Raw genomic sequence first — 13,391 nt, forward strand, 5'->3', positions numbered from 1 at the left:
GATAAGTTAATGAAAGGAATTTAACCAAGCAACGACATACCAAAAACAAGCCAACTAAAAATTCCAAGAAGCATGTCTAGCCGTCACACTTCCAAGACAGATTAGGAATGAAGCAATTATATGCAAGTTATGTCCGTGTATGTGGTTACCACTAAGGTCTATGTGAATGCATACATGTTAGCTTGTTGAGAGAGGGAGAGATTGATTACAAACAGTTTAAGCATTGAGGATTTTTCACTTGCTTAAAATGGAAGATGATAAATCATCCTAATTTCCTAAGCACTACACCAAGTGATGACTCCAAATATTCTTTGCATTACTAAGTGAGCCTACCTATACTCGAAGAAAGAACCATCTCAACTTGCTTTTATCACTCGACAACTGCACAAGGAGTTTTAGAGTCAGTTTCTCACCGGTTCTTACAAGTAGTGGTCTTTGCATTACATGGACAAAGACTGTCCTGAACGTGATGAAATCTCTTCACATCCCTCATTATAGTTCTCCTCCCTGAGACTTCAGAAATAAACATGCACGCCACCACATATTTTTTGTTATTTTGATAGGCATTCCCTCTCTAGTGTGTATCAGTCCAAAAATGATTGCTCATTGCTCATTTCTAACTATGGCCACAAAGAATTTCTTGTTTCATCTCACCATCGACATCATTAAGAATAAAGCTTATATTTGGTACATAACCAACTTCTCTCATCCTTCCTATAAGAGAATTCGACATTTGCTCGACTTGTATGTCTATAATGCTGAAACCAACATCTAAGGAGAGATTGAAACCCTAGAAAAGAATACTGTAAGAAATAAAACGAAGCCGAGATGGTGTGTACAGAGAATTCTAGTGAGATCTGAAAAAATATACTTCAAGTATTATTAAAATGAGAGAAGTTACAACTAACTATCATAACTTTTACAAGTACAAAATTGATCCCGCAAAAGGAGCATGGAATCAAGAATGCTCATCTTGAATGGCAAGGCTTTTGTAAAGAGATCAACCAGCTGATTCTGAGTAGATACAGATTGAGGACTAATCACACCAGTCAAGACCTTATCATGAACAAAATGACAATCCACCTCAGTGAAACACACGGGGATTCTTGCTTATATGTAATGCAGACTGATTGTCACAGCAAAACAAAACAGGAGGAACATTGGAAAAACCACAATCCTGCAATAGAGAAAGTATCCAAACAGATTCAGAACAAGCAGTAGCCATAGCACGATATTCAGCTTTAGTAGAGCTGTGAGCAACAACAGATTGCTTTTTGGACCGCCAACTAATAAGTGATTTACCTAGAAAAACACCAAAACCAGTTACAGAAAGACGAGTATCCTGACAACCAGCCCAATTACTATTAGTGAACACAGTTAACTTCACATCAGAATCAGCAGAAAGTATCCCTGACCAGGAGCGCCAATGAGATATTTGAGAGCCCTATGCGCAGCTTGTAGATGAATGGTAATTGGTTTATCCATGTACTGAGACAAACACTGAACTGCAAATGCCATGTCAGGACATGTAAAAGTAAGATACAAAAGTTTGCCAACTAACTATCTATAAACAGTAGGATCAACAAATTCAGAATTTGCACTAGCTTTAGTAAGTTTAGCATTGTAATCAATAGGAGTGGTCAGGGGTTTTGCACCCAAGTAGCCATACTCATCAATGAGATCTAAAGCGTATTTCCACTGGCAAAGATAAATGCCTTTATGAGACTGAGCCACTTCTAATCCAAGAAAGTATTTCAAAGCACCAAGATCCTTGAGTTTAAAACGAGATTTAAGGAAAGATTTTACCTTATCAGCAGCTTGTTGAGAAGAACTCCCAATGACAATATCATCGACATACACCATCAAAGCCACAAAATCACCATTATTAGTCTTGAGAGTAAACAAAGAATAATCAAATTTGGACTGAACAAACCCAAAATCCAAAAGAGCATTAGTAAATTTGACATTGCATGTCGAGATGCTTGTTTCAAACCATATAATGATTTATGCAGCATACAAACCAACTTCTGATGAGAAGAACAACCAGCGTATACTATATAACCAGGAGGTAAATCCATGTAGACTGTTTCCTCAACATCCCCATTTAAAAAGGCGTTATGAATATCAAGTTGACATAAAAACCAATGACTAGCTGCAAGTGCAAGAAAAATGACAGTAGCTTGTTTAGCTACAGGGCTAAATGTCTCATGGTAATCAAAACCCTCTTGTTGACTATATCCTTAGACTACAAATCTAGCCTTATACCTTTCTAGACTCCCATCAGCTTTCAACTTGACCTTATAGACCCATTTGCAGCCTATAGTATGCCCGCCACTAGGAAGAGTAACAATAGACCATGTCCAATTATTTTCAAGAGCCTCAACTTCAGATTTCATGGCTGTTTGCCAATGGGAATATTTGATTGCTTGTTGATAACTAGTAGGTTCAAAACAATGGTTTATAGAAGAGACAAAGGCTTTATGATTACTGGATAAATAAGTAGTAGTAAGGAAATGATGAATTGGATAATTAGTAACAAGATTTGAAGAAGGCAAATTATGATGGTAAATATCTAAGTATTTGAGAATTTTCTTAAGTCTGCAGCTTTTTCTGGAAGAAGAAATATTTGAATTATTAGTAGAAGAATCAGCAACAGTAACCTCAATTGTATTATAAATAGAAACAGGTTTAGGATTGGACTGATCAGAGGAAAAATCAGGTTCAGGTTGAGCAGATTCAATGTCAGGATCAGGTTGATAAGGTTGAATTTGATTAATATGTGTAGAAGGTGTATCAAAAAAATCAGTAGCAGGACTAGTATGATGAAAAAATGATGAATCATCTTGAAAAAAATGGATTGGAAGTGATATTAATGGTATCATCAGATGAAGAAGAAATTGGGTTATTATTGAATTGAGTAGAATATTTAAAAGGAGAAACAAGCTCATAAAACACAACATTTCTGGAAATGAATATTTGATGAGTATCTAAATCATACAGTTTTTACCCTTTTGTAATCTGAGGATAACCTAAGAAAATACACTTTCTAGCCCGGGACTCAAATTTTTTTCTATTACGTGAAAGTGTGGAAGCAAATACTAATGAACTAAAAACTTTCAAACATGAATAGACTAGAAGTTTGCAAAACAGAATCTCATAAGGAGATTTATTATCTAAAATAAGAGTTCAGACTCTATTGATAATGTGTGCAGATGTAAGGAGAGCATCCCCCCAAAATCTAATATAAAAGTTAAAAGATATCCAAGCTAACCCCAAAAAGGGATGTTATCAAGACCCAACCTTCCTTCAGCAAATCCAAAATAAGACCAACTTCAATTTTTTAGCATTTACAGATCGTGACCTCCCCCATGGTACATACAAGTATCCATCATCTCCCCTCATCTCTTATGATGAAACCTCACCTTCAACAAGAACTGCATCTTAACCTGTCCATAAAAACAATATGCACATGGTAAGTGCAAAATCAAATTAAAAAGGTCAATTGAGTGCAACAATAAATAACAATGATATAATTAGTAAAAGCAGGTTCAGCAGCAGCAGTGGTAGATTGATAGTAATAATAATATCATGGCCCAATCAGGTTAAACAAAGGCCATTTATGCACACCCAGAAGGATATATGTCAGAGGCTAATTCAAACTAAGCCATTTAGTCTTTCCTCCTGAAGAATGCCAACAATTTCTTACCTCCAACCCTTAAATTCCCAAGGATTAGATCCATTGTTCATTTAACTAGCCAACTTCTTTAGAAGAGAAAAGTGGGACAAGAAAAGACCCTCAAAGGACTAAAAACAGAAAAAGAATGATGGCATTTCAGGGGAAAGGGAATAGAGAGAATTTGGAAAATGTATATTTTCCTTTATAACAACCTTCATATTTTATCATGCATAGATGGGTATGCTTAATGCACATTGCAAAGGACCAAAGGTCTAACTCATTTTCATCCACCAAAAGTAGCCAACACATCAAGTCCAAACTGCAACTCTAGTTAACTACAAGGACAGCTTTTGAGAAATTTAACAGCAAAAATCTGAGAAACTTACTTGAGCTGTGTTATAAACAACGTATTCATTATACATCAGCTCAGATGCCTTCACTTTGGATGAAACCGGTTTGCCACAAGGAACAATAATGTCATCCTTCCACTTCAAGAAGTCAGACTCCCGAGGTACTTTCTTGCCAAGTCCTTTAGTAGAGTGCTTTCCTTTGGGTAGTGTTTCTATACACTAAATGTGAATAGGGAAAAGTAACCACAGAGAAATATTGAAGAAATGCCAAGTTCTCCTCCAGTCATTGGCAAAAAAGGGTAAAATAACCTCGGCCTTTGTTAGCTCGTAGACATCCCCCAAGGCAACTTCGCTGAGAAGCATTAGGCCCACAGGACTTTTCTTATGAGTATAGCAATATTGATCACTCTTGCTGACCAAATCAGCAAAGTAAACCCCCTTGCCAAACTGGAATGGAACAGAATTACAACCGTAGTCTTGCAAAAGAAGTGGATATATCACATATGCAGTGATGTATGAGCATTCATGAAACGAGGATGTAAGAGAACCATATAGCCAGTTGCTGGAACTTGTGGAGGAGCTATTCTCAGTCCCTGGCTAAGTATTCCTACAAAATTTGTCAACCAAGAACCTGCATAGGAGAATATCTCTTAATGGTCCAATAGATCTTAAAAACAATAGCATCAGGGAAATTGTCCCAAACTATAGTCATTTGCAGCACAGCAATGAATCTCTCCCATGTAAATAAATAACCACTCACCATGCCAGAGAAGCATTCTGTTTTTAAGCTTTTCTCAATAAGGAGCAAGCTTTTCAAATTTTCCTTGTCTTTCAAGTGAGAATACTCCCTCCAGTTCAAGAGTCCAATCCTGGCAGTAACATTTAGTTGCAGTAAATATTTATTGTAAATTGAGCCTATTTAAGAGAGAGAGAAAAAGAAAGGAAAAACAATAAACAAGCCGATAACCAGTGGAGTCAGAGCTTGTCACTCTCACGCAAGACAATGGACTCACAGTATGAGTAGAGGCATGAGTGGTAAGGAGATATTTCTCAATGAACCGATATTCACCATCATGAGGAAGGGAAACAATACACAATTGAGTTTCTTATATTTCTCATCAAGGGAATCATCACTATCATCGTCAAAACCAACTAATCTTGAGGCTATTGCAATGTCTTCAAAAGATTCCAACATTTTCATCTACCATTCTCAAGCTCAAAGGAGGATCACAAATTATTCTTTACTCAAAAGGTGAAATAAACTGCAAAGTTCAGTTAAAGCTTTAAAAAAAGTAACACTTTTTCAGCAATAGTTTTGAGTAAGTTTCGACTCCAACTTCCTCTCTTCTGCATACAATGTATCAAAGTGCAATAAACATAGATATCTTACTAATACCCACACTTTTAGAACACAGCAGCCATGAAGATCAGTAGTCAATAACATTTTTCCTATTTTCCTTCTTTTAAGTTGCAACAGTGTTCTCTGAGGCTCAGAATAATATATAACTATCAAGGTGCCAGATAAAACATAGGTTCCACGTAATGAAAATGTTATTTACCAAAAGCATAATGCTACAACCACAGGAAGAAAATGTCCAGCTACAAACTAGAGGCCTTGTTATTGACACACAATTCACAAGTTATACAAAAAGCTACAACCTTATTACTTAATCTGTAGCCAAAGAGTTGATATGTATTAAGGAAACAGCATAACACCCTTCAGTATTTCAGGGGAAAAAATTAAAAGGGCAATTAAGTATCAATCCGACATGAGAATTTGTTTCTGAGTTGAACATTTGAATTCCAATGTTCAAAACAAGAAAAAATGGGGACTGCTTGAAATAAATAAACGTTTAAACATAACATACAGGAAACAAACAAGTAAATGCAACTAGGTACATGCCAGTAAATGAAATCTACTATTCCACTTTATAAAAAATGGAAATCAGTCCCCAAGCAATTTAATGCGCACAAACTAGCCGTATTTGAGGTGTAACATAATTTTCTTAGCATGTTTGGTTGGGCAATTCCCCGTCTATTCCTAAGGAACATTTGTTCCTTTGTTTGGTTGTCACATGCTCCAAGAATGGCTATTCCCAATCAGCTAAAACCAAGGAATAGTTAATACCAAACCTCCCCATGGTATTAGCTATTCCTTGGTTGAGGAATAACCTTAAAAAACAAAGACCAAAATGCCCTTTGAAAGTTTGAAAAATTACATATTATATATTATAAAAATAATATTTTAAATTTAAAAATTAATTAAAATTATTAATATTTTAATTATACATAAAATATTAATATTTTAAAATGTTAATGATTAAATTATAAATAAAATATTAATATTTAAATTATCAATTATTAATATTATTATAAAAAAGAAAAAAAGTTTAAATTTTTAATTATATATTATAAAAAATAATATTTTAAATTTAAAAATTAATTAAAATTATTAATATTTTAATCATAATATCATTTAAATTATAATAAAATATTAATATTTAAATTATCAATTTTTAATATTTTAAATTAATTTTAAAAAATAAAATAAAAATAAATAATCATATATTATAATAAAAAATATTTTTATCTTTGTATCTGCTTTTTTTTTATTATTTCAAAATTATTTTTACCAACCAAACATTGCAATAATTGATAATAGCAATTCTTACGTTATTTGATTCTATCCACCAAACTACATAATAATATTTCCATTATATTCCATCTCGTATTCTATTCTCACAAAATACCTATTTTATTCCATTTTATTATATTCCGCAAACCAAAAATGCCATATAAGTTGCATTAAACATTTCAAAGGAAATGAAAGCACATGACTTACAGTGAGGTGGTACCCTTATTCAAAAGTGAATCACATGAATACACAACAGGGTCAAAAATCAGGAAAAGGAAATAAGATGTAGAATCAGTACCTTTGACTTAAAATCATCTTCGTCCCTTACGAACATGTGGACGGATAGAAGGAATAACAGTAAAAAAATCTATTACTGGCATCAATAATCAAGCATTCTTTGACAGAAGGATCATAAGCATTGCTATTCAATAGATTTTGTATCTCTGTTAATGTCTCAAAACCTGGGCCAAGGAGATATGGTCACTAAAATTTCTACTCTGCATATGCAACAGAAATTTAACTCCTATAATGCAACATATAAGGATGTTCAGCATAATACAGAAAAATAAATGAAATTTTTACAACTACACACCCTTCTGAATATTACTTTTGCTGAGCTTTCCAAGTGGCATTTCAGACATATTAATCTTAAACTCCATCATTGCAGCCCTGCAGTCAAGAATGGGTCTTTCAGACCTATAAATAATTTCAGAAAGAGTAAAAGAGAGGGGAGAGTTTGCTTGGAAAGCAGGCCATCGCCTGTATGTTTTCACATTAAAAAGCATCTTTATCAAATCAAGTAATGGAGGAGGAAGTCAACTGTCTGCATTGGTGTGCTTGTTTTTGGACACCTGTTTGATAACTCCATAATCCTACAAATTCCAGCATGAGAAAGAGAACTATAAGAAATGAGAATCCACTACCCAAGCAAGGGGCATAATACATTTGGTGAGAGATGGGAAGGGAATAAACAATACAATATCCAATGGGAAAAATCTGCCCGGCTGTTTCTGGAAATTTTGTTTCTGTTCCCATGCCTCCCATGTATTCCCAGTCTTCTTAAGAAATAAACGTTTGAATTCAGAGATTGCCCCTAATTTTGACATCTCTTCCAATTTGCTTCCACCAATTTCTTCATTCCCAACACGACCCAATTTACGGAACACGTAACAATCTGATGCCTTATCTTCTTGGATTATTTGGAGGATGTAATAACTTCATATGCCAAACAAGGAGTTAAATTCATTGAAAGGGGAAATAATAAAAAGAAAGCATAAAATATGAGATTACAAAGACAAAGAGGCAAAATTCTATGGCAATAAGTTGATATACAAAACAGAGTCAAAAATGTAATGGGTGAAAAGCTAAGTTTCCAAAGTAACAAGTATCTCACAGTCTTCAAAGAGGATGGGAGGAGGAAAATGCCCCTCATTATCCTCTGAAGAAGCAAGGAACATACAATTATTAAGTGTATCAATCAATAGGCAACAAGAAAACACAATCAGCTCAAATTCTCAAAGCAGGAATGTCGCAGCCAAAAACATAACAGATTAAAGAGCCAGCCACAGAGACAGATGTGCAAAATGCACCTGTTAACACCAGTTGATAGGTCAGACATGTTCAAAGTTGTGTTATTATACTTCCCCCATCCTCAAGCATGGGACATGAATCCTGCAGACCAGAAGCTTCATGCACAGCACATTGTCCTTTAACAGTGACCGTGCTAGAGGCCTCACCAATGGCTTCAACTTTGTACAAATCAATTGGAAGTTTCTTCTGTCTTTTAAAACAGTCAACAAGGTAGTCCTCCCTAACAATTGGCAATTTCATCATCCTGAAAACAGAAACACTCGTGAACTAAAACGAACGGAACAAGATACATGCTCAAGATCAGAAATATGAAAGCAGCTTTACCTTGCCTTCCTGACCTCAGCATCATGATCATCCAGCTTCCCACTCACAACAAAGCAGTTTGTATCTGCAACATGATTTGTTAGGTACCAACCGATTAAAACAAGCAATTATTAAAAATCCAGTCCAGTAAGCATATACCGTCCTTGATTTTGGCATGAATAATACCACCCACTCCCTTGATTTTGCCCTTCCACTCTTCCTGAGGAGCAAATATCTTCAAGATATGAACACGCACATTTATTCTGAACAAACTGAATATAACTTCACTAAATTATAAATATAGTGCAAGAGATTTTACCATGGACTCCTGAGGTAATATAGTGATAGAAACTTTCAAATCTGCCAAGCTTTCAACCTTTGAAGTTTGAAATTGGCCATTAGCAGCTTGACTTGAAGAAGCAGATGGAGGCAGTAAGCGAACAGGTTTTTTTATTTTTTGTGATTTAAACCACTGAAAAAAATTGAGTCAGGAAAAAGTTACAGTTTTATAAACCTATATCAATGAATCTTAGTCGAATACCTTGCTAAGATATTCAGTGTTCGTTTCATTGGGGACTTTCCATTTCCCTTTAACATGTTCAGGTTCATAACTAGAGTAACTACACTTGCTCCATGCTGACAGGTAGCCATGGCAACGGTACATGCCTCCAGAAAATTGAAGACGGCTGGAACACATCCCATCAGCACTGGACAAAATTATACAAAAAGACTTCTTTCAATTTCAGTGCTGACAATTAGAAGTTTATGTTCATAGCATGGTGTTAATCATTGAGCAATTTCATCAAGAAAATTACATCTAGATACACAAAAATGAAAAGAAAAAAAATTATAAACAACAGATTCAGCAATCGAGTGTTTAATATAGGTAAAACGTATTTGCATCCGTTGACAGATCAAGCACAAGAATCTGCAAAATTATCCACTACACTTACATAATTTATAAAAGATTCATGAAAGTGCTTGACTAGATGATTATGAAAAAGGAAAACACAATCTCAAAAATTGTGGCATAGACCTTACCAATGATCACGCAAATCGAGTTCTGATCCTGTTGCATCTTGACCATTGGCTTCAAGCATTTCATGCAGTTCTGCTGTTGTGAAATGCTTCTTCAAGTCATCCTTCAAAGTCCAAAGGTCTTTATTCTGGGCCTCTATTTTACTTCCAGATCCGAATCTTTTGGCTTTTTTTCCATCAAGTCACTGGTGTTCTTTGTAGACCCAGCCCTACTAATTGGTACATCTCCTTCTAACTTAGTGACTTTTGAGTTCTGATCATCACCGTCATCCTTTTTACGTTTTGTGCCAGCTCTGGAGGTTGATTGTAGCTGTTTATCCTGTGGTACCCCAGTTCCTTTGCCTGAAGGGACAACAATTATTCAAAGAGAAAGCAACTAAATCAAAATTTATTGACCACTATGGCATTAAAATGAGAAAACCAAGGACAGTTAAACCCCATACCAGTCTTAGCAGCAGAAGGAACCTTCTTAACTAGTGCACGAACAGTTGCCTGGTCAGGAGAGGAAAGGCTTTCCCATCCGGGCAACTTCTCCACTTGGGTAGCAGGAGACAGTTCCATGAAACACATGGCATGGTTCCACACCGATCCCTTGGATCCTTGGCCCTTAGGCTTGGTGGATATACGAACGTAACAGTATTAGAAAAATCAATGCACAAAAATGTCAAACCTCATTTGTGCATAACTAGCATCATCAATGCTGTCTTGAAAAAAATACTTAAAACATTAAAAATACCTAAATCTTAAGCAACAGCATAAAAGCTGTCAGCACACACTATAAATGAATTTCAAAATTTACCTCAAGCTTCTACCATGTTCTTTGATATATCAATCTTATTTAAGATCAGGAATTAACTGGTAAACTAATTCTCATATTGCTACCAAGGACTCTCTAACTCCCAAGAAAATTGAATTATTAAAAAATGTTACATGTTTAGAGTGGGGATATTTAAAAAAGGGAATCACATCATACACATTAAAAAAAAACAATATCCTAATTTGTCTGAAAAATGGAAAAAAAAAATACTTCATCCTTTGCAAGAAAACAAAGAAGGGTACAAGAGAACTTTTTTTTGGAAGCCAAAGATAGATACTTTACAAGCACATGGATCTCACATTTGATTTGATTTGAAGAAACCACCCTGAAAACAATTTGTGAGAGAAAACAAGGGTACAAGACAGGATGATTCCAAAGATGAAAAATGAAAAAATGTGCACACAACTAAATGCCCTTGGAAAGACCTTGCAGAAAAAAAAAATAGAGTTATGCTATCACCCCAACCATTAGTAGCATAATAACATACGCACCTCGTCCAGCCCTTATCTCAGAACAATGCTTCAACCATGTGAAACCGTTTTTATCTTACTCATCCAACATCTAATAGTTCATCATGCTACCAAAATTAAAAAAATCTTTGATCTGTCCTCACACATCAAGCAAGTTTCTATCACCATGAAATATTTACCAATGACAAGAACCAAAAGAGGAGTGTGTTTACTGGGTCCTTGAAGCAGACTTTCAACCTTATACACTTCCACACTATAAGCCATTAATTCATAGATCCATTTTACTAAACCACAATTCAGTAACTAACGTCAAAACCAGGTACATAAAAAGCATAAATAGATAAAGAAAAGCATTAAAAATAAAAATCCACCTCTTCTTTCATAATCTTTTGGCTGCAATGCTTGCAAGTAGCACGAGAAGTTTGGGAAACTTCAATAGCATATCCATAGCTGTAAGAGTGACAGCTTTTGTATTTGCAGGTCCGCAGTCCTCCACATAGTTCCTAACTCTTTGTTGATCTTCCCATCGAAGTGATTCTATGCCTTCAACATCATCAATGCTACACAATAAAATGATAAAGAGTTGAACTCTGCATCTAATAGAGATAATCTTACGGAAATCACGAAAGACAATTGGAAAAATACGTACGACTTTATCTGGTTTGCTTTCCTTGGTACACAATTGGCATGGCTCCACATCTAATTCTCAAAACAGGCAAACATAAATACAAAGTTAGAAGATGCAAGCATCCATAATAATGCAATGAGTAAAATTTATGTAAAAGGTAACAAATAACAATACAAATATGAAGACATTGAGTTTTACAATAACATGGGAGTGAGAGTTAATGCCTAAGCCTAAAAAGATTGAAATTGACAAAAATAAAAGATCAGGCAAACAACTAAGCAATATCCCACAAACCCAAATGAGAATTGCAGGTGCATGTACATAACATTCTCTGAATTCTCAAAAAAAAAAAAAAGACCCATAAAAGGAAAATCAATGCAGAAAGAAAAAGTGGAGGGAAATGTACGGGCATGAAGGCATCGAACTGGGTGGCTGGGGCCATTTTAACGAGCCTAAAGACCTCCTTGTCAATGGTGTTCCGGTAAGTTTTGCAAGATAATCGAGCCGACTTGGCATACTCGGCTTTCCATGGCTTTGGAGGGTTGGCCATTTGCTCTCTCTTGTTTCTCTCAAGAATCAGCAAGGTATGAAAGAAGTAGATTGCATAGTTGTCACTGTGGGTATTTTTGAAGTATTTGTAGGTGTGGAATAAGAGAAGAAAATGGAATTGAATGTTCCGAAACACTGCTGAGAGAATCTGTTTGCTTGGCTTCTCTATAAAGCTTCTCTTCTCAACGGGTTAAAATGAAATGTTGTGTTCATGTAATCAAATCAAATCAAATCAAATTACATATTATAAACTTACACACCTCACATTGATAATATTATTTTATAATAATAAAAAACTTTACCTTAATATTACATGTTACTTTTTTAATATGTGTTACATATTAATATTATTTTATTATATATATAAAAATAAGGAATTTTAAGATCATGTAACTGTTTTTGATTATTGCATCCAAAAAAAAATATGATCTTATTTTCGGACTTCTGATTAGAGCAAAGTAAAGAGTGATGGTAGACAAAAAAACATGTAGTAGCTGATTTTTATTATATTAAAAGCTTGTATAAGTTAATTAAATTGATTTTTTTTTGAATTTTTTATTCTGTTGAATTATTAAAAAGTCTAAATAATCATGAAATTCACTTGATCCGTAAGTTTTAATAACTTTTACATCCAACTAAAGATATATAGGAGCTATACATATAGAAAAAGATTTCTTAATTAATAGATAACCTATCGCTTGCATGAACAGTTCTTTTGGAAAGTTAAAAGTGTGAGCTGGTTTTTGTGTACTTATATTTTTTTCTTTTCTTTTCTTTTTATTAAATAAATTTATATTATATCTCGGTACTTATGATTTATATTATAGATGATCAAAATTAACATATAAAGATCATAATTTTTATAAAACCAATCAAAATATAATATTTTGCAAAGAGATTTAATAAGATAAATATAGTTTCTTTAGTTTTGGTATATTATTAATATAATCACTTATGAATAGTACTTTCTTTATTGAAATGTTTTTTAAGTGATAATAATTACTATATATATATATGATAAGCAACAATAATATGTATTAATAATGTAATAAAAGTAATAAAGTAAAACATTATTATCTTATATAAATTAATTAAATGTAATTTTTTTAGTTAGTTTTGGTATATTACTTGTATGTCACTTCAAACATATTCCTCATTCTAAATAGGACTTTAACAAGTACTTGGACTCCAAATAAAATTAATGTCCCGTTCTGAAAGTCACAGTACAAGAACTAGAATGTTTATTATGTAATACACAATAAGTAATAAAAATTAATTGACATCACTTGATATATACTAATTGAAATAGATAAAATAATGGGAAAAATACACTTT

At 34.0% G+C, this 13,391-nt stretch overlaps 1 pseudogene across 1 annotated transcript; it reads right to left on the reverse strand.

Moving 5' to 3' along the window:
• Positions 1–836: 836 nt before the first annotated feature.
• Positions 837–12,180, reverse strand: LOC18613186 (poly [ADP-ribose] polymerase 1-like; annotated as a pseudogene). Its single transcript, XR_016024197.1, has 20 exons — positions 11,914–12,180; positions 11,529–11,578; positions 11,256–11,439; positions 10,036–10,227; positions 9,596–9,934; positions 9,096–9,261; positions 8,874–9,026; positions 8,714–8,774; positions 8,576–8,639; positions 8,251–8,495; positions 7,639–7,876; positions 7,254–7,533; positions 6,960–7,122; positions 5,040–5,227; positions 4,787–4,895; positions 4,575–4,657; positions 4,336–4,473; positions 4,063–4,245; positions 1,303–3,446; positions 837–1,177 (listed from the first exon to the last, which is right to left on the reverse strand). The product of XR_016024197.1 is annotated as a poly [ADP-ribose] polymerase 1-like (transcript).
• Positions 12,181–13,391: the final 1,211 nt, after the last annotated feature.

This window comes from Theobroma cacao, chromosome 1, assembly GCF_053813885.1.
Source record: "Theobroma cacao isolate CCN51 chromosome 1, ASM5381388v1, whole genome shotgun sequence".
NCBI classification, from domain to species: Eukaryota; Viridiplantae; Streptophyta; class Magnoliopsida; order Malvales; family Malvaceae; genus Theobroma; species Theobroma cacao.